Source organism: Macadamia integrifolia, chromosome 10, assembly GCF_013358625.1.
Source record: "Macadamia integrifolia cultivar HAES 741 chromosome 10, SCU_Mint_v3, whole genome shotgun sequence".
Classification (NCBI taxonomy): Eukaryota; Viridiplantae; Streptophyta; class Magnoliopsida; order Proteales; family Proteaceae; genus Macadamia; species Macadamia integrifolia.
The window spans coordinates 14292168-14313226 of record NC_056566.1 but is presented as its reverse complement, the minus strand read 5'-3'; the positions used below and the strand labels follow the sequence as shown (position 1 = coordinate 14313226).

General features: G+C 36.8%; 2 protein-coding genes and 1 long non-coding RNA gene across 5 annotated transcripts in view; 2 read left to right on the top strand and 1 right to left on the bottom strand.

The window, feature by feature from the left end:
• The first annotated feature begins 2013 nt into the window (after positions 1-2013).
• Positions 2014-3431, top strand: LOC122092143. The gene is made up of 2 exons (XR_006144120.1): positions 2014-2104; positions 2884-3431. It is a non-coding gene; the product is annotated as an uncharacterized LOC122092143 (long non-coding RNA).
• A 1845-nt stretch (positions 3432-5276) lies between these two features.
• The window catches only part of LOC122090529 (uncharacterized protein YNL011C), a 56848-nt gene continuing 41065 nt past the window's right edge, over positions 5277-21059 (bottom strand). The window contains exon 14 of the mRNA XM_042660156.1: positions 5277-5329. The gene's annotated coding sequence lies outside the window, so the exon portion shown is untranslated. The remainder of the gene's footprint in view (positions 5330-21059) is intronic.
• The window catches only part of LOC122090530 (alkaline ceramidase-like), a 15993-nt gene continuing 9530 nt past the window's right edge, over positions 14597-21059 (top strand). The window contains exon 1 of one of the 3 annotated variants that reach the window (XM_042660161.1): positions 14597-14987. The gene's annotated coding sequence lies outside the window, so the exon portion shown is untranslated. The remainder of the gene's footprint in view (positions 14988-21059) is intronic. The other 2 variants (XR_006143666.1, XM_042660160.1) reach the window with 2 other exon arrangements.

Genomic DNA, 21059 nt, shown 5'->3' with positions numbered 1-21059 from the left:
CCCAATAATATAATGAAAACTGACTAATTAGGGCTTATTAATCAGATTTATCCCAATACCAATTTTAACAATTGTATGAAAAACATAAACTGGGAAAAGATCCAGAATCATTGGGGTCACACCTATGGTGACAAGATCGCCCAACATGCAGTGAAATCTTTCACATGTAAGGCGAGACGCAAAAAAAACAACACCATATTGTAGATTCCGTCACCTGTGGTGGCAAGACAAGAACCTCCAAAATAGTGAAACTCAAAACGTCACCCTCACACCATCAAGCAAAACCGATCAAACGAAGACTCATCTGTGTTGGTAAGAGCACATCGTTCGCCATATGGCTTTCTTGACTGCAATCCATCCGGATGGTCTATAGTGATTCTGCATCTTTAGGAATTAGCCCACTAAGTGGAAGTCTAATCTCTAAAATTACGAAAACTCTATAGACCTAGATTGCAACTATATTCCCATTATATTTTAATTCATTTATTTTTTAGTTATTAAATTCTGAAATCCTTTAGCCCATAGATTTATCTTATAATTGCATAAATAATAAAAGAAAAATTCAAAGTAATAAATGCATGTGCTATGCATAATAAGGTCAATCATGGATCGAGCACAATCACCTCTCTCTCTCTCTCCCTCTCTCTCTCTCTCTCTCTCCCTCTCTCTCTCTCTCTATATATATATATACTTTATGCAACTTACAGCTGTATCCAAAACAAAGGAATACTTTAACCTCAACTTTTTGTGCTTTCTAGAGAAAATAATAAATGCTAAATAAAAACTTTATAAAAAAAAAAAAAACTTAAACCATTACGGGTTCTGACAACATATTGTAACGTTGCAGGCTCTGGTGGCATTCAAAACCAAAGACCGATAGCTCCAAATAAACCAGTGAGCCAAGGTCTGCAACCATCGATCAAGATCCCGAAGATCCCGGAAAGGAAAAATCAACCGTCACCCAAAAGAATGGAGGAAAAGGTGTGGCTTCAGGGTTCTAATTTTATATTCAACCAGCTATAATTACGGTTAAACGGAGCACCACCCCAAAACTCACAGTGAAGCACGAAAAATAATGGTGAACTAAACCCCTTTGTTAAATCACGGGAAAACATAACATTGGCCAAAAAAAATATTAAAAAATTATAGCCCATCGTCTCCATGAACCCCTCTGATACCATTGATAGAAAATATACTTGCAATACATCACATGGAGATCAGATAAGCATGCAACAACGAATATAGTTAAGTTTTATGCATACCTGAATCCATGGCTGAAGAATTACACCTCAAAGTCTTCTTGTATGTTCCTCGTACAACACGATCAATGTTGATCTGGTCTACCCTCTTTCCTTTTGCTTTAGGTCATTAGCATCACTTAATGGGTCAGTGATAATTATATATAGGGGTGAGGTAGGGACCAACCCTGTAATAAAATTATGGTTTCTTCCCCATTAAGGAAACAATACCTTAGGTCCACACATAGTAATAAATATTTCATACCATTAAGGTGTGCTAATAGAATCCAATATCTCCATAGAGATCACTTACCAATAATATTGAATTCTTTCTCCTTACTCCATCTTTAGTTAACACCACTAAATCGATTTTGAAAACAAATATTTGACTATGCTAGCCCACCTAATTGAAAATCTTACATATTATTATTAATTTTTTCTAATATAATTAAGAAAAACGATTTACCTTTTACGGAAGCTCATGGAAAAATCAAGAACCTATAAGAAGGATTTGCATATTGTCTTCATTGACCTAGAAAAGACCTATGACAGAGTCCCTCGAGACCTATTCTGAAATGCATTAAGGCGTGTTTGATTGGACGATTCTTCGAAAAGTGATTCCAAAGAACCGTGATTCTTGCCTTTCGCTCATGTTTGGTTGTTAATGAATGTAATTCTTAGTACAGTCAAAAGTGTTTTTCTGACAAGTTTTTTAACACAATCATCTGATTCTTGCCTTAGTATAAAAACAACAGCTGACCTCAGAATCACATTTTGCCCTAGAGTGCGTAACCGAAAAACAAAGAACTGCAAGCAACTCCTCTGCGAGCTTACCTGTGTCAACCGACAAACGCCGCTGATTACAGGTACTTGGGTTCCTAATCTTAAAGGGAAATTGGGGTATTTGTAATTTAGGGCTATGCTGTAGTGGCTATTTTGGTTTCCACCTTAGCCGATGTTAAATTGGTCTATCCTATCTAACAAACGTTGTTTTTGTTTCCTCCAAAATCCCTAAAAAGAACAAAACCATGGCTGTTAAATTCGTTGCAAGATCTAGGGGTTTTTTTTTTTTTTTTTGGTGCATCATATTCATCAGAGGTAAGTTCTGGAGCTGATTAATTTTCTCTTTTGCCAGACATGAAATTTGACCTAACTTTCACTTAAAACCATAGCTGGAATTTTTACTTGGATTCTATGTGCTTGTTCTGACTATTTGTATACCATTGCTAAATAGTTCTTGCTAATGAAGTGGCCATTTGAAAGCAGAGTTTAAGTACCTCCTAATTTGGAAATTCAGTACTTCAGTCTATTGTTTACTGATATTTTTGTGTAATTAATTTCTACTTTTACCACTTTTGAAAAGATAAATATGAGTGAATTGCTCAATTGTCTGTGGTCCTTAGTTCCAGTAGTTTTGTGATTGGTAGAAATTATGATAGCAAAGGTTCATTGATCGGATTATATAGTAACCTGATCTATCTTCTATTCCTTTCTCAAGTTTAACTTAGTTTTCATGGGTTATCTCACCCTACTATGTCTGAAATTCGTATTCTCTCCAACCCAAGCAGAAGAGTTTTCTGTTTTCTATGATCTGTCAAGGTTGGATGCTGGTCTTAAGTCTCAACTTCTTTCAACATTCATGCAGAACCAAGATAAGTCAAACAAATCAAGGAGGACCAACTCAAAGAGCTTCAGCTTTAGCTGCACTGAACTCTGCCTTTAATCCCTCCACTGAACCTGCAGCTTCCTTGTGCAATCATTTGTTTTTTAAGGGAATCTTCTTGTCAAATGAAGCTAGTCATATTACATGGTCAAATCTACCAAAAAAAAAAAATATTACATGGTCAAAACATATCGAGGACCAAATTTATTTCATCTATAATATGACATTAAATACTCCTTGTAATTAGAGCCTGATTTTCATAGCCAAATATATACTTGTAAATTCCAAATTCTATTTGATAGGTCTTTAGCTCAAATTTGGAAGAGCAATTAGAGCATGAGCATGTCTCAAGCATGTTCCAAGAAATGGTGGTTTGAATCCATCAAGACCCTTTATAATTTTTAAATTGGTAAAATTTGCTAGCAATATTGTATATAAGATAGGTGCAGAATTATAATGCCTTGTTATCCTTAATCAATTTCTATATGTGACTACAGATAAAAGTTCATAAGGTTTTGTCCTTTTAAGACTCTCCAACCCAAATGTTCTGAACCTCTCACCTGAAGTTTCTCATGTATTTGTTTTTCTTATATTATTGCACCACAGTCACCCAACCTATCTCAACTTTCCATATGATCAAAAAGCTTTTGAACAGTCCCAAGCACACATTGCAAAAGAAGCAGAAACAATGAAGAGATGAAGAATGTTGTATGCTAGCTTTCCAACTGAAGCTGGATCCAGTTATTGAAGCTGAAGCATTGTTAGTGATTAGGCCCAGCAATAAACCACCATAAAGCTTTCCAGTGCCATACATACAGTCTGATAGTTATTTTTAAACACTTGAAGTCTTAGTTTAATGTTATGTCATGTGAATATAAAAAAATATAAGGAATTTTTTTTCCCAATAGTTAGCAAATGAAGTATTAACATAATACTATAATAAGTGTTAAAAATTATCATACTGACATAAAAATAACAATGCATGGTTGTGTACAAAAATAGAAAAAGAATTACATTTTAAGGGCAACCAAATCGTTATTCAGGGTGATTTTGGGTGTTTCCCAAAGATAGAATCATGCTAACCAAATAGTTATTCTGAGACAATCACCATACAGAATCCGTAGTAACTAAACAGTTATTTTTTCAAGAATACAATTATAGGGAACCATATTTTATGGAGTTATAATCTTAAAAAAATACTATCTCTATAAAATCAAGCAATCAAACACGCCCTTAGAGAAGAAAAGAGTGTCTAGTGTGTACGTGGACATAATTAAAGACATGTATGAGGGGGTGTTTTCTCATGTGGGATCTGTGGGAGGTCACAGTAGTGAGTTCCCAATGACAATGGGGTTCCATCAAGGATCCGCTCTAAGTTCCTATCTTTTCACATTTATCATAGATGATTTAACCAAAAACATCCAAGGAGAGGTCCTGTGTATGATTTTTTCCGATTATATCATTTTAGTGGATGAGACAGTGGCAGGGGTTAATAATAAGTTGGAGTTATGTAGATCTACTTTATAACCAAGTGGTCTTAAAACAAGTAGAACAAAGACAGAATATATGAGGTGTAACTTTAGTAGTTCTTTGATTGACATTAAAGATGTGAAACTTGAGAAACGACTTTTTAAATATTTGGGATCAATTATTAATAAGGATGGCGAGATGGATGATGATGTCTCTCACAAAATTAAAACATGACGAATGAAGTAGAGAAGTGCGTCTAGAGTGTTGTGCAAATCGATAGATTCTTCTCAAGCTTGAAGGAAAATTCTACATGGTTGTCGTAAGACCGACTATGTTATATGGGGCAGAATGTTGGGCAATCAAGAAGCGTAATACATATAAATCGAGTGTAGTAGAGATGTGGATGTTGAAATGGATGTGCAGCAAAACTACGAGAGATAGGGTTAGAGCTGAGTTGGGAGTAGCCCCAATAGAGGACAAGCTGCGAGAATGCTACTTAAGGTGCTATGGACATGTCCAGAGGAGGCCATGGGATGCTCCAGTGCAAAAGAGTGATTATATCCAATGAAATGGACAAAAAAGAGTTAGGGGCAAACCTAAAATGACCATTGATAAGTTGGTGAGGAGACATACAGAAGCTAAGTCTTGACAGTAGTATGACATCAAACAGAGCTGTTTGGAGTGCAGAGATCCATGCTGCCAATTGCGTTTGGGTGGGATGGCCCCGCGGTGTTACATTGCCTCTTCTTTTTTTTTCTCTTTTTTCTCTTTTTTTGACAAATATATGCCAATTCCATTCAGTTGGAAAAATGTTGAGTTGTTGTTGTAATAAAAATGTTAAACTGATAAAATTTGATAATATAAAGCATACATACCATCCAGAATTGGTGGATCACATGCCGACACTACGAGTACACTTAATCATTTATATCATAAAAGATGGTTTGGCTGGGAAGACCTCCAATTGGAGAACAATTACATATATTAGTAATAGTTGCAGAAGACTGATGAGTTAATAAATAAGATGAACATATAATAGTCACAGAATATTCCTCTATTACGAAGCTTACCTAAAAAAGAATCCACCGGAAAGATGAGGATCAGATATCATGTAATTTCACCCACATAATAATAATAAAAATAATAATAACAAAGAAGGCAACCTATCTTAGGAATCTAAAGCAACCAAATAATTCACTACTCTCTTTGTAAACCAACTAAAATTTCCTAAGAATAGAAGGTAAGTCCGAGCAAGAGACCATGGAGAAGATGTGATTAGAGGCATTTAAAAATGTTACTTCTCTTAATGATCTCCCATTTTCAAATTTACCTTCCAATGTGATTAACAATGACCATGCACTCAAAAATATACTGGGAGGCTATGAATGGCGCAAATTTATGGCGGATAAAGAGAGGATAAACAGAGTACACCTCGGATTGTCTATATGCCAAATTTTGCTTGCAACCAATCTCAGACATATAGGCTTCCAATTAGAGAATTAATTCCAATGTCTTTTCATCCGTCAAGTAAGAGGAGGCTGATGTTGCAATTCCAACCATTGGAGAAATAAGGGATCATGTGGATTGGCCATCTATTACATTTTGTAACCAAATTCAATCATATGCTCCACCGTTTATTGAACCTTGTTCGTAGCTATCCAAATCTTGACCAATGTTGATTGTGCTACATGATGTAACATAAATATATATATATATATATATTTTTTTTATATTGAAACTTACCACAAAAGTTGATGATGACATGGGAAATATGTCCACAAAGTATGGATTTCAACTAAGCTGCCATGTGGCATATTTCACAGATTACCTTGGGACAAGACCTCAAGGAAATGATCACTGCAATGCCAAGTAAGACCTGCAAATGCCAAAAAAAAAGTAGAATAGAAGAAATGAAAACAAATCATTCATGCTTATAACCACCACTACCGCTTCCTATCATGGTTTGAAAACTCTCCAAAATTTCAGAAATTTTGATTAAGAAATCAGCATTGTTTCAGAGAAATTTCGGTCGTGTCTACATTGTAAACAAAAAATACTATGTTCCAAAGAAATTTTGTCAACTTTGGTGCATTTCAGTCATTTCAGTCTGACTGAAATGGCCTCGTGAAACGAGTTTTCGAACTTGCTTAAAAAGCGGTGAAAAATGGAAAAACACAATAAATATTATCAAAGATCTCTCAACACTCATCCAACTATGTTAACATTATGTGAGACAATCAATGAAAATTTCAGAAAACTTAGAGACTTGAAAAAACTTAGGGCTATTAATGAGCTCAAGGAGTATTATGCAACTCACAGAAACTCCCGTGCTGCTATTAATAAGCTCAAGGAGTTTTATGAAAATCATTTGATCTCCAACACAGGTGGAGGGTTCCCATGGGAGAGAAGGTGCTTAAAGTCATATGCCTAGTGGATGGATCTTTAAAAAGTATTGATTGTTGACCTCTACATGAAATGGGGCTTTAGGTTGCCCAATTGATGTTGGGAGTAAAAGGATGTGTGATGGGTTTATTCATTAAGGGCTAACGTTCTTCATAGGAGTCCTTATGGTTTTTTGTTTTTAAATGCCCACTTCTACATATAGTTTCAACCATTTAGAAGAAAAAGGATAACAAGTACCATTATTGTGGTGGCCTAGCACAATGGTGCTTAAGCAAGAGGGGGATGTTGCCAACCTGAACCATTTTAGAGATAGGGTTCCTCTTGCTTGATCAGATGTCAAATTTAGTACTCAAAGTCAACCACAGTGCCCACCCACCTTGTATTGGTTTTTTTTTTTGGCTTTTATTTTTATGACTTCTGGGTCTAACCCAATAAAAGCTAGATTGGTTCGCTCTGAGAATGGTTTATCATGGTCCATTTGATTGGCATCATCTCTCCTAGCTGTTGAGGAGCCGCATATGAAGAGATAGCTTTGAACTTGAACCTTAGTAGCAAGACAATGAAGATGACGGCTACATAAACTCTCCATGTCCTTAAGAAATAGAGCTTAGCAAGCTCTCCACTTTTGAAACTCGAATGTGAGGAGGAATTGGATGGAAAAAACCGTTGGTGTACGATTTCTTGTATTCCGTTGTAATTTAATACATGGAGTACTAGTATAGGTGCCTCAACAGGCAAGACAGTGGTCCCGCTAGCCGGTTAGTGGCTATGGGGTTGCAAGGGGGGCAGGAGGCCCCCTTGCATAGCGGGGGTGTAGGAGGGCATAACCCCCGCTCGAATTTTTTATTTGAGGGCAGTTTTGTATTTTCCGGATTAGGATTTTTTTTTTTTTTTTGCTATATATTTGTAGCAAGAATTTTTTTCTCTGTAATGCAAGCAATACTGAGCGGTGTGAGGATGAGCATTGTAACATTATTCTTCATTGATAGTGAAGTAGGATATCATCTTACCGAGGACGCAATCTTATCAAACCTCGTAAACCTGTGTGCAATACTTGTTCTTGTTTTTCCATTATCTTTTGCATCGTTTTAGGGTTGTGTTTCTACAAAAACTATTGAATTGAAGGTGAAGAGGGGCTATACTAAAAAAGGGATTCTCGATTTAGGGCTGAAATTTAATAGGTAGGGGAGACCAAATGTGTGGGATTTCAAGATAAATTAAGAACGGGGTTGCTATAAATTTAATGAAAGGATGGTGGAATGAATACAATGAAGTTATACTCACGAAGAGCCAGACACCATTGGGAAGATAAACATCAACATTAAATGGGAGAAACACCAGAGTACCAGACCGAGCTGAGATTTTTTGGTAGGGAAAGAAGAGATCGGAGGACCGATTGTTACATTCATTGAACTCTCTTAAACCCATCGAAATGAATTTGTCTTAATAGCATTGCAAAAATGGTTTTAGACTTGTAATCATAGATTTAGGGGATGGTATCGGCTGATAATGATCTGTATTGGATCGGATCGGATTGGATCCATGAGTATTGGTCAGTTTTACTCTTGCTTTTTTTTAAAAGGTAACATTTTTTTACTGTTTTACCCCTGAAACGATACGGGTAATTGATCCGTATCGATCAGAGATCGGGGATTGATCTCAGCCGATACCGATACTTGAAACCATGCTTGTAATTGCACATCAGATCAGTCTCCATCGATTTTGATTAAATTTGATCGATAATTGAATAAAATTAGTCAATGAAACCACACTTTTCAGAATCAAAGAGCAATCGGGAATTGAGGTTTGGATGATTCCACTCCATTTGGTTGCAAAGGAAATTAAAGGGAAGGGATGTGAAATTTTCAAACCTAAAATGAAAAATTCCATTACACCATATGACTATACCTCAAGAATGCCAAGAGGCTGTTTTGACCACTTGACCACCTGGTAGCAATATTTGTACCTTACCGTTAGACCAAGCGCACCCTTTTACCCCATGTGATTACATTTGTAACTCAATCATTTCATGTTTGATTATTTAATTTCACTTTACTTGGCACCCAAATTCCTTTAGTTTGAAAAACAAAAAAAATTACATTTAAAATATATCATTATCAATTTTTTTTTAAAATTAAATAGCTTATACAGTCACATGGGCAATAATTACAAAAGTTAGTTTAGATTTGAAATTTTTTCAATTGTCTTTTCACTTGCAATCAAGCATAACCTACAAAATTTTTAAGGTAGAAGCATAAAGGAGGGTAGCTTTATTTTATTTTATTTATTTATTTATTTATTCAGGTAAATGAGGCAAGTTTTGTTGGGTTTTATGTTTAGAGGGAGTTTCCCCTAAGGTCACAATAAACAAGCATCAGTTCACTGTGTCTCATCGACACCATACAATAGAGGAAATATACACAAAGAAGGGGGTCACATCAAGACCCTCTCTTCGTTCACCGAGTGATGAAGGGAAATTGTCCTTCATGTTTTATCATCTTCCACAACCCATTAAGTCATTAAAACCTAGAAATGAACAATAAAGAAATTAGAGCATGACTATTTTTTTTTTTTAATGAGAAAAGAAGAAAAAATTCATTAATTTATATAGATGAGAACATTAATAACAGGTCATGTATCCAGAATTCTAGATTCCCTATGCATAACAAAAAAGACGTGCTTAAATAATAGCACACATTTGATTGACGACCTTTGACAAAAAAATGAGTTGCATGAATGATTTATACATATAAAAAGGGAGGGGGGGATTGCGCTCCATGGTAAGGATGTGAATTTGTAACCGAAATCGTTTATCAAAATCGAACCGATTCGTTTACATCGAAACCATAAAACCGTTTAGTAAATGGTGCGGTTATCATTTTAAGTTTCAGGCCGATTAGCTAAATGGATCGGGTCGGTTTTAACCGTGGAACCTGTTGATTTTCAAACCGAATTGAAACCGTTTAAATCGTTTAAACCGATCCGATTAATCTGTATAACAATTAAATAAAGAAGGGGCAGTAATCTGTATAACAATTATCAATTAAATTAAGTGCCCATCCTACTTTAGTATGATTTATTACAATTCAGTTCAAATTTAGGCTTTAGATCATGAACTTGTAATCCATATATGTTATTATGTTATTATGTTATCATAGATGGGGTGTTTTGGCTGAACCACCTATCTTTTTAATATTTTATGCTGTAGAAGGCTGGATTTGGATGTTGTATGATATTAGTTCTAAATGTTTGAGAATGACCATGCAAAGAAATAGCACTAAATTATCAAATTAAGACATACCATAGTTAATATAGAATCTCTTATTTGTGGTTGCCAATTATTTTTTGATAAGCTTACGATCTTCAGTTTAGAGATGATTGCAAGTTATAACAAATCGATTGTGAACCGTTTTACAAATCGTATGGAATAAACCAAAATCGTTTAAAACCGTGAAACTGACACCGTTTAGAAACTGTGGAAACCGAAACCGTTTACTAAACGGTCACGGTTTCAGAAAGTGGAACCGTTTAGTAAATGATGCGGTTATGATTTTAATCAAATAAATGTGAACCGAACCGATCCGCACCGTTTAAACTGAAACCGAACCGATTAACACCCTTACTCCACGGCCACGAATAGGTACTATTATCTTGAATCAAGTTATGTAGGTCCTTTGAATCATTTCAAACTTGTGCCACTTTCCAACCTTCCTTCTTGAACTTCTTCAGATTATAAGGATTGCTTCGAGACACTACATCGATATTTTTTCTTATCATCAAATAATCTACACAAAGTAAGACAAAATTTCCTTTAAAAGATACTCCACATACCCATCCAGAACAATTTTGAGATCCATTAAAACACCTGTACAAATCAAAATGAGAGTCATGAAAGGAGGGGGGAAGGGTGAGATGTTATTAACTATATTCTCGGTATTTCTCATTATGGGTGTCAATAAAAAAGGATAGTGTTTGCTAGCATCATGAGCTTTACGATTATAACATCAACATGTCTAGGACATTGTGACTGTAGTGAAATAGTGGGTGAAGAAATAGATTATTTTTTAAACAACCAATTGGTTATTACAAGCTCTTCTATAAAAAAAATTCTCATGATGTTATGTTGGAGTTTAAGTTTCAAAATAATAATTCTCTTCCTTTTCTTCAAACTCTTTGCTACTAGAAAAAAATATCTGAATTAAAATTTAGTTCCACGTTGGAAACTTGTAAAAGTTTCCTTGAGTATATATATAGGATTGTATCTTAAGGTTGCAAGCCTTTTGGAAAGGTACTCTCCTTTATCATGTGTGTGTGGGGGTTCCTGGGGTGATTTTGAATCGCTCGCGCTGAGCTAGACCGAGGTTGGGATATAGATGTGGTATTGGGTCCTCCCTTTCCCTTACTTTTTAGTCAAATATTTTGAAATTTTGGAACCAAAATTAAATTACATTAATAAGAATTATACATTATACACATACTTATTTATCAGTAATGTATAGGGACAGACCCATACGTATACATATAGGTCTGTACATGCATACATGTATAGAGGTACTCCTATATAGGTACATACACTAACACCTATAGAGAATTATACATTATACACATACTTATTTATTAGTAATGTATAGGGGACAGACCCATGTGTATACATATAGGTCTGTACATGCATACATGTATAGAGGTACTCTTATACAGGTACATACACTGACACCTATAGAGAACAGATGCACCCTATGTATGAAGGGACACATACCTGTATGTACATTCAGGTACCTATAGACATATAGGTACATCTATACATGTACAAGTACGTTTGGGCCTATAAATACCCATGCTTACTTGCTAGTTTCCTACACTAAAATTCAGAAAGAATGTTTGTCTTCTACACCCATACTGTACTGTATTTTATATTGTTTCCTCTTCTCTCTTCCTTCTCTTTAAGTTATTTAGTATAGCTTACGAACTCCCTTTCTTAATCACATTAGGAGTGCTATCTTTGTGATTAGAGGATGATTTTACCTTGGAGGTAAAAGAGCAAGTCGACCCTTTATGCATAAATCAGGGGCTCTTTAACACTTTAAGGAAAGTATCTCATATGATTTCACCCTACTATACTTGCGTACAGAACTTTCTGTTGCTTCAATTGCTATACTCAATACAATGACTATATTTCAAAGGTTAGTTAGTATAACATTTACATTCATTTCAGAAAAATCTAATACTGCCTCTTTAATAATATGAGAACAACATGTTAGGATTATCAAAAAAGATATATAAAATCTTTGAAATTTTCACGCTCAATTTGGGCGTAAAATCTTCCCTCATAAATATTGTGTTTTGCTCGATGGACTCGCTCATGAACAAACAACCAGATGTCTTATGGTTTTTTTGCTCCTAGATCTGTTATCACAATGATATGTAAGAGAGAATTAGATATTTAAATGTATCATGCATAATTACTCTGCTCATCTATAGTCACAACAATTTTCCAGTGATCCCCTACAATTACAAGAAGGAGAGACGCAAATCCTTTATAAATATATTACTGAATAATGTAATTTTTCTCACCAAATCGTTAGGGTTTAGGAATAGGTTGTTTTTCTCCTCTTCTTCCAATGGTTTGATTCTAGTAGTTTTTGTTGGGAAAACGTCAATTTTTCCACCTGTTTAAAAAAAATGGAAAAATACGAGAGCACGTGAATATTAACTGTGAATAGTGACATTGAATAGTAATAGTGATTGTGTGGCGGCCACTTATGCACATAGTGAATATTGAGAGAAAAAAATATTGCACAAAACGATAAGAGAAAACTCACATACACAAGTATTTATGTGATTCGGCTATGCCTATTGGATCGAAATCCTCTACAACCTCTAATTTTGGCCGAGGTTGGGGAAGGCACAAGAAAGTCAGAAGGAGTTGAGAGGGAGAACCAATTTTTTTTTTTTTATTTTTTATTTTAAATTCTGTCGGCACCACCTCGTTCATGAATTCAAAGGTGTATAAAGAGACAAGGACTAATTGACAAGAGGACCAAAGGAATTTTCACGTCCCCCTCTTGTTGACTTGGGAGGAGGACCCTGATAGTTTCTCTCAGTTTTATGTGGTTCTTACTGAAATATTTAGGGTTTTTGCTTTATTTCCTTCTGTTTTTTGTGAGAGTTTCGGGTTGGATATCAGGATCTAGGAAGATGTTTGTCTTAGTTTCTAAAGTGGGGCTTGTGTGGAGCCATCAAGTATCCATTCATAGAACATCAAGACGAAAAATAGCCAAGACTGTAGAGCAGAGTTGATGGTAGTACTCAAGATTCTCGACAAATTGTCTTTAATAACTCAATAACCCATCTTAGTCTTGCTTCATTAAAATGTTATGTCCAAGGATTAAAGTATCGGTATCGATCATTGTATCGGTCGATCAAAATTAAGATACGTATCGAAAGGTATCGTATCTTATCGGAGATACGCTAAGATACACTAAAGATACATATATAAATAGATATGAAACATTTTTTAAACACTTTTGCATAAAGAATTTGTTAAACAAAGCTATTGATAACATGTATTATGCATAAACACTAAATTGAGGGTATCGCACTAAGAATTTAAGGTTTGTAGTTATCCCATAAATGTAAAATCCTTGTTCTCAATCTTGATTTCCACTTTAGTTAGAGAGAAATGTGACTGGTAGCAATTTTGGAACAAAAACCCCTCAAAAAATTGTATTTTTCTGAAAAATTACCCATATTGACCATTATATGACCGTAGCACACTGTATCGGTACATACCGATATTCACCGATACGTACCGATACTCACCGATTTGTACTGATCGATACACACCGATACTCACCAATACGTATATTTCACCTCGATTTTATATTTTCCATAAAGTCGTATCGGTGCATATCGTATCGTATCGATGTGTATCCGTGGTGTATTGATGCATATCGGTATGTATCGTATGATATATATCGATACAAAAGGATTTTAAAAATTCAATGTATCGTATCGCCAGGCTAAATTTAAGATACGTATCGAAAGGTATCGTATCGATATTAGAGATACTTTAAACCATGATTACGTCTATTGTTCCTTCGGACTGAAAGTTTCTAAAGTTGTAGATATTTGTCAAAGCCTCAAAACACTTGCACACAATATGTTCACAAAACAACTCTAGCATTTCCAAGCCAACGTCCATCTCCCATCTCCCATCTCCCATCTCCCATATTACAACAGCAACAACATCCATCTCTCTCTCTCTCTCTCATGAGCTTGTGAGTTGAGTTTGTTATTGTTGTGACCTTTATGGTCTAGATGAGATCTGGCTTGGGATGCAGAGGATATACACAATTTGAAGAGGGACCAATTGGTGAAATTTTGTACCATTTTTGCCAAGCACACAGAACTTGGCTCCCAATCGTTACTGCCATCTTTGATGTACTGAGGCTTACCGACGATGGGCTGAAACCGAGATGCAGAAACATGAGGGGACCACCAATAGTTGGAGCTGCCACTCGACCATCAAGCCAGATGGCAACTCTGACAGAAATGGAAAACCGGCAGTAGAGGTATAAGTCACTTATGGAGACATGAGAGCAATGGACGACTTAGATCATTTATAAAATGATCAACGGATCCAATTAAATATGTTTATAAGTTGCGAGAGCTAGAGCGCTGCTACTACTCACCCTTTTTTAAATATATTTTAAAAAAGAGAAAAGGCGAAAAGGGATTGGAAGGTATCATATGCTTATATTCCTCTATGTAACGCACAACACAGATGCCATCAATTCACTGCTTTAGACGGTGATTGGTTAAACCAACCGTTAAAAGCTAGTTGAGTAATTGTCTTTAGGGTTCTTTTTCTCCTTTATTTGATAAAAGTCTTTTCTTCAAGCTCCAACGGTTTTAGTGGAAGCGAATAAGGGGACCGACATGGTTTTTAAAAATTCGGATCGGTGCTTGTTTTTTTAATGCGGATGAACTCTTCGGTTGACCAGGGATTGAATCCAAAACTAGGGATCAGTAATCGGTACTAGCACAGACACAGAGAGAGAGAGAGAGAGAGAGAGAGAGAAGGAACTCGGTGTGGGTCTATGGGCATCTCTTCCAATACCTCCCGCGTTTGGGAGCCTCCCCACTTTGAGGACCAGCGGCTCTAGGGTTGTGGCGACGGAGGAGGCCACTGCGAATTTTACTGGCGACATAGGGTACGTATCCTCTCTTTCTCTCTATGCGTCATTCACTGTGCAGCAAATCGCTTAGAAACCAAATCGATTTTCTGTTGGGCTTTCCAAGTTACGCTCGGGAGTCGGTTTTATAGATCGAATTCCGATCAATTTCAGATCGATTTCGCTCACTTTCTTGTGAATAGAATCTATTTTAGATCTTATTTTGTTTGTTGAATCAATTAAAAAGTACGATTTGAATTTAAGCTATAAGTTTGCATCATTATTTGATGAGTTCCTGGGCTGGAAAATAACCTGATATCACAGTTACGAAAACCTCTTTATAGTTCTTGGTGGTTAAATTGATCAGCTCTATCTAATCTATATCGTCACCTTCAAAAATGACTTTTTTTTTTCCCTTCTAGTTTATTTTATTTTATTTATTTTATTTATTGTCTTAACCTGCAAATAGACCTGGTTGAGTCGGTGGAAGAGATACCTACTGTTTGCAGAATTGATTGATAAATGTTTCTCAATTGGTTACTTAAAATGAATTGCTGTAAATGTGGTCTTCCCTGTTAAAGGTTTCTTTTAAAGTCTATCTTCTTAATGGGAAAGTTATGAAGCATAGAGAAGCAAAGATTGCTTGATAGCACATTTTGACTGTTGTGTAATTCTTGAATTTTCATTTACAAGATTTATTGTAGGTGTATTTCAGATTGTTGTGTGGAATTGTGAATGAGGTTAATGTCATTAAACAATTATTCTGAAATAAGAATTATTTTTGTTTTGTGAATTGTGAATGAGGTTGACATTGTTGTTAACCAGTTATTTTCAAATAAGAATTCTTTTTGTTTTGTTCCTTCCCTAAGTAGGAAACTTCGGGTTTACTTAATCTTCCTTTCTACTTTTTCCCTCATGGTCTCTTGTATCAGTTCACAACTTTCCCAATATACTAGAAGTTATATATTCTATTCATCTAGGTGTGTATCTAATTGGAATAAATTTCCATTCCTATTTTTTGGGTGCCAAGCATGAGCAAATTAGTGGCTATAGAAACATTTTAACATCAGTTTTGTTTTTGGTCTGAAAAATATTTATTAATTAGAGTTTCATGAACAAGCCGAGACTTTTTCCGACAAAGATTAAGTAGCCAATGAATGGAATGTGGCCAGACTGTCTTACACGAAATTGATAGAGCTTTCTGGGCAAGGAAGTCTGCTATAGTGTTGAGATCCCTTGAAACATAAGTGAAAGAAGTTCTTAAAATAAGATGCAAGGTTGGTTGTGCACATCCTGGATCAGGCAGGGGACAGTTCAATTGGAGGCACGACATCCAGTGAGGTGATGTAGCGAATGAGTTCTTTGTAGTCTGATTGTACTATAATTTGATCAAAGCCTTTGGCAACAACATGAGGTAGTCGAGAACGATCGCTAGAGCCTCTCCGAGTGGTGTAGAGTGAAACACTTTTGGTTCAAACATAGCATGAGACAAAGTTCCTTGATGATCTTTGATTATAAACCCCAACACACTTTTGTTATAGTCCATGAAAGGAAGGCATCACAATTGAGAACCATGCCCAGGGGAGGGGCAGTCCACTTCGAAGGATGAATGTGGCTGGTGTTTGGGAACGGTGTATGTCTTTCAGTGGAAGGCATATGAGTAGCTTGGAATTTCTCATGATCCATAGATTCCTGCAGCCTTGATGACTTCTAGTGGAGTCCATGATTTCCAATTGAAGATGCAATCGTTTTGTGCGATCCACAGATTCCAATGTATATGAGAACACAACCCAATAACGCAGTGGCTGATGAGCTTACCTTGCGATAAAATGAAACTCCATCCTCGAATCCACAGGGGAAGAAAAGGGGTAGCAATCGAGGTAACCACATATGAGAGTGAGCTTCCGAACCAGATTGCCTTGGTGATGGGGTAACCAAAGAGACTGTGCTCCGTGGTTGCCGGGGAGAAACCACTATGTATATAGGCTGGATCAATATTCATTTTGCGGGCCGGTAGATCTTCACCAAATGCTAGACTATGGGTACATGCTCACTAGGGGGAATTTTTTTTTTTGTCAAGGAGTGACAATTCCAAATACATTTCCATTCAATGTTTGGTATAGTGTTCCAATTTGTATGGTGCGAAGAGCATGGGCTTGGGCCTCTTTTGCATATTTCTGATAAACAAAAATATTTTAGACCGATTTCACAGAGAAGACTACATTTTTTTATGCACCCCAAACTTGAGTGTCTTCTCGTAGGAAAATGCAAAGATGTCTTTTTCTAATTGCTGCTTGATTGGTCGGGTGGAAAAGGAGTTCAACAAGTTGTGGTTCCAACACCTATTCTCTTGATCAATTATTTTTTCCACCAAATTTAGAGAGCATCCGATGGGTCGAGGAAGTTGCAGTTTGAGGCTTGGAAATTAAGGAACTCAACTATCCTTCCATTGATTAATAAAATAATCACCTTTCTCAACTCGCGATAATAGTCCATCAAAAAGAACCCGCCGGCCTGAAAGAATGCTATGCCATGCCTAAGATGGCGTGATCCTGAACTGGCTGAATGGAAATCAAAGTGAGGGTAGTAGATTGATTTGAGGAATTTTCGTCCATGGTGTCTCTGAGAAGGCCTATATTCTCTGAGCTACAAGAGTAGAGCAAGATATGGAGTTAGAGCGCCCTTTGTATTTTGATGTTGGCTCTAGGAAATCTAGCGAGTTCTAGGTTTCTTAGCATTGGATCCCCCCCCCCCCCAAAAAAAAAAAAAAAAAATCCACTGTTGCCTTTCTCAGGTGGTCATGTTGTGAGTTAGGAAGTTTAAGGTGTGAGTGTACGCATGGTTGGAGATGGACAACACCATAGAATTTAACATCACTTCTTTGCCCACATATGAGAGGAGTTTCTGTTTCTGTCATTGCAACTTCTGAGATACTAGCGTTGAATATTATGGAAGAGTTGAGATTTTTTATTCCCAAACTTAGAAAGTAATCCTTAGATGGTCCTACTCCATAAGGTATTTTTGAGAACTTGAGAAAGCCACTATTTGAATATGGTGGGAGTATTTGTGCTGAAAAATGAGGGAAGACTTTTTTAGCTTGACTGGCTAGCTACTCAATAGTAGAGATCCAGGCAAACTTTCAGATTATGGACCTCCTGCAAGTGAAGCTCAGGAAACAGAAGGCATTAATCATCAGCAAAAAGTAAATGTTAAGTTGGTGGTGCGCTGTTCCTGACTTTGAGTCCATGAATAAGTACAGTTGTCAAGGTGACAAGGTGACTTAAGGTGGTTGGGAGGTGCCTAAGCACTAAGGTGACAAGGCGCTTGTGTTAGTTTTTATTTCCTCTTTACATTATCTAGTATTCTACATTTTAGCTTATCATAAAAAAAATAATAATAATCAACATTAAGCCACATCAAGTCATCAAAAATCAACATTAAGTCACTTCATGTCTTCCCGGGTCCATTCCTTTTGCTCCCCTCGAGATCTTCTCCAAAGTTTCGTTGCTTTTCCTGTTCCTCATAAGGTATTTGGTAGTGTTTTCTATGCTCGCGATCATCATCCTTATGGAAAGTTTGGTCCTTGTGGTCTCCGGTTCATTTTGTTGGGGTATACTCCTACTTAGAAAGGTTATCAGTGTCTTCATCCTCCCACTAGGCGTTGGTTTGTGACTATGGATGTTGTCTTTCACAAATCTGTGTCATACTACATTGGACATCTCTTCAGGGGGAGTCTTATTCCATTGTAGAAGATTTACCGCCTTTTGAACTTGCTATCCCTGTCAGTATCCCGTTTTAGGGGGAGAGCCACAAAACAAAGAACAACTAGAAGAATCGACGTGGAAGCAAAAGTGCAAAGCATAGTGGATATTAGTTCCTAATCAACTAGAAGAGCCATTGGATTTGGCTTGTCAAAGTGCTTGCTTTTGATAGGAGAACTACGTCGTCGAGTAATCACAAAATTGCAACTTATATCAACAGATGCACAATTACTTTGAATCATAGACTTGCAATAGCAACAGCAGCAGCAGCAGCAGCAGTAGCAGCCAAAGCCACTAGCCACCACTAGTAGAAGCCAACCTATCCACCATTACCACCACCGACATAGAAGAAGGCAAAGGAGGAGACGAAAAATGGAAAGGAAAAAAAAAGATAGACACAGAACAGAGAAGGGAGGAAGAATGAGAAGAATTAAAAAATAAATAAATTGTAGGAAAAAGGAGGGCTTCAGGGAGGAGATGGGAGAGAGAGAGGGCTTCGGGGAGGAGTGCCAAGTTGCCCCCAAATGGAGCCAGTGAGCCACCCAAGCATTGGAAGAAGGGGGGAAAAAATCAGAAGAGCGAGAAGAAGAGGAGGGGGCTGGAACAATAAGAAAAAAAAGAAAAAAAAATTGAGAAGAGACCGAAAGAAAAAGAAAAACAGAAGCCAGAAACAGAAAAGAAGTAAAGAATAGAAGGAAGAAACATACCTAAAGAACCTATCTAATCATGGCAGCAGCATCTGAATCGGTGTCGGCATCAAGCTCCATCGTGCTCTTCTTCAAGTTCTTCAAACAGAAAAGGAAGAAGAAGAAGATGATAAGCAGCTAAAAAACTGAAATAACAGAGAAGGGAAGAGAGAAGAAGTCTTTTACACTATTTTACTTACCTTGCCGGAGCTGGAGTAGCTGGAGCCATGGTAGCCAGAAAAATGTTGTCGGAGCCAGAATCAATGCAGATGATCGCCGCTGCCAAGGGTTTCATTTTCAACCCTAAGCCAAGGCGTGTGAGACCAAGGGTTCCTTTCGATTATATTTCCTTTTATGTGATTCGGTGTGACGCAATGTACAAGACTTTTGTACACAAGCCACTAAAAAACATAGAAATGGAATATAAAAAAAAAAAATAAATAAAATAATGCATTACCTATAAGGCGGCTCACGCCTTAACCCCTATAAAGCGCATTAGCGCCTTAATAACTGTGGTTGTAGGCAGCAGAATCAGACCATTACACATTCATCATCTACCCTACCATGCCAGTTGTCTCCTCTCGAGCCTGATCTTGTCCCCTTGGACCCATTTATTCTCCTCCTCTTTTTGTTGATCCGTCTCTTGAGTTGCCTATTGTTGATCGTAAAGGCACTAGGCCTTGTACTTTATATCCTATTGCTAAAACTGTTTCTTATGACTCACGTTCTCCTTCCTACTGTAGTTTTCTATCTTCTCTTTCCTTTGTGTCCATTCCTCGTACCTAGCAAACATAGAGTGCAGACTCACAATGGCAGGTAGCTATGGTTGAATAGATGTATGCTCTGAAGAAGAATGACACATGGGATTTGGTGTATTTATCCTCACAAAAGAAAATAGTTGGGTGCAAGTGGGTCTTTACAGTAAAACAAAAGGTTGATGTTACAGTGGATCAGTACAAGGCAAGACTTGTTGCCAAGGGCTTCACTCAGACTTATGGGACTGAGTATTAGGAGACTTTTGCTCTAGTTGCTAAGATGAACACAATTCTTGTTATCTTAGTTTGTGCCGCCAACTTAGATTGGGATCTTCAGCAGCTATATGTGAAGAATGCCTTCCTTTATGGGGAACTTGAGGAGGAAGTGTATACATAGTTATTAAGGCACTGGTAAGGCGCTGATGTGGTCTAAAAGTCGTAAGGTAGTAGCACGCATTATAGACATCACGTAAGGCGGCCGCATCATGAGATATAGCGACACCTTAGTCGCATTATACACAAAGCAGGCACCTTATGAATATTTTAGGATTTAATACTTTTTTAAAATTACTTTAGGTAGATTCCAAATATTGATTTTTGATTGGTAGGTGTATGATCTTGTTAGCACTTGAGATGCATGGGATCAGTTTCTAACAACTGAAGTAACTCCACCAAAAATACCAAAACACGATTCTCAGTTTCTCACAAAGGGTTTGGATTTTGAGTCAAGGGTTTTGAGAAGGAAGAACTAGGCAACCAATCGATCTTGCTTTGGCTTCTTCTTTCTTCTTCGGCAGCGGTGAGGTTACTCCAGCTAACAATCGTACCCCCTCTACAGGTACATTTTTGGGGTTTTTTTTTTCCTCATCTTATTTCTTGTTCATGCAAGCTACGGTGAGTTTTTTTTTT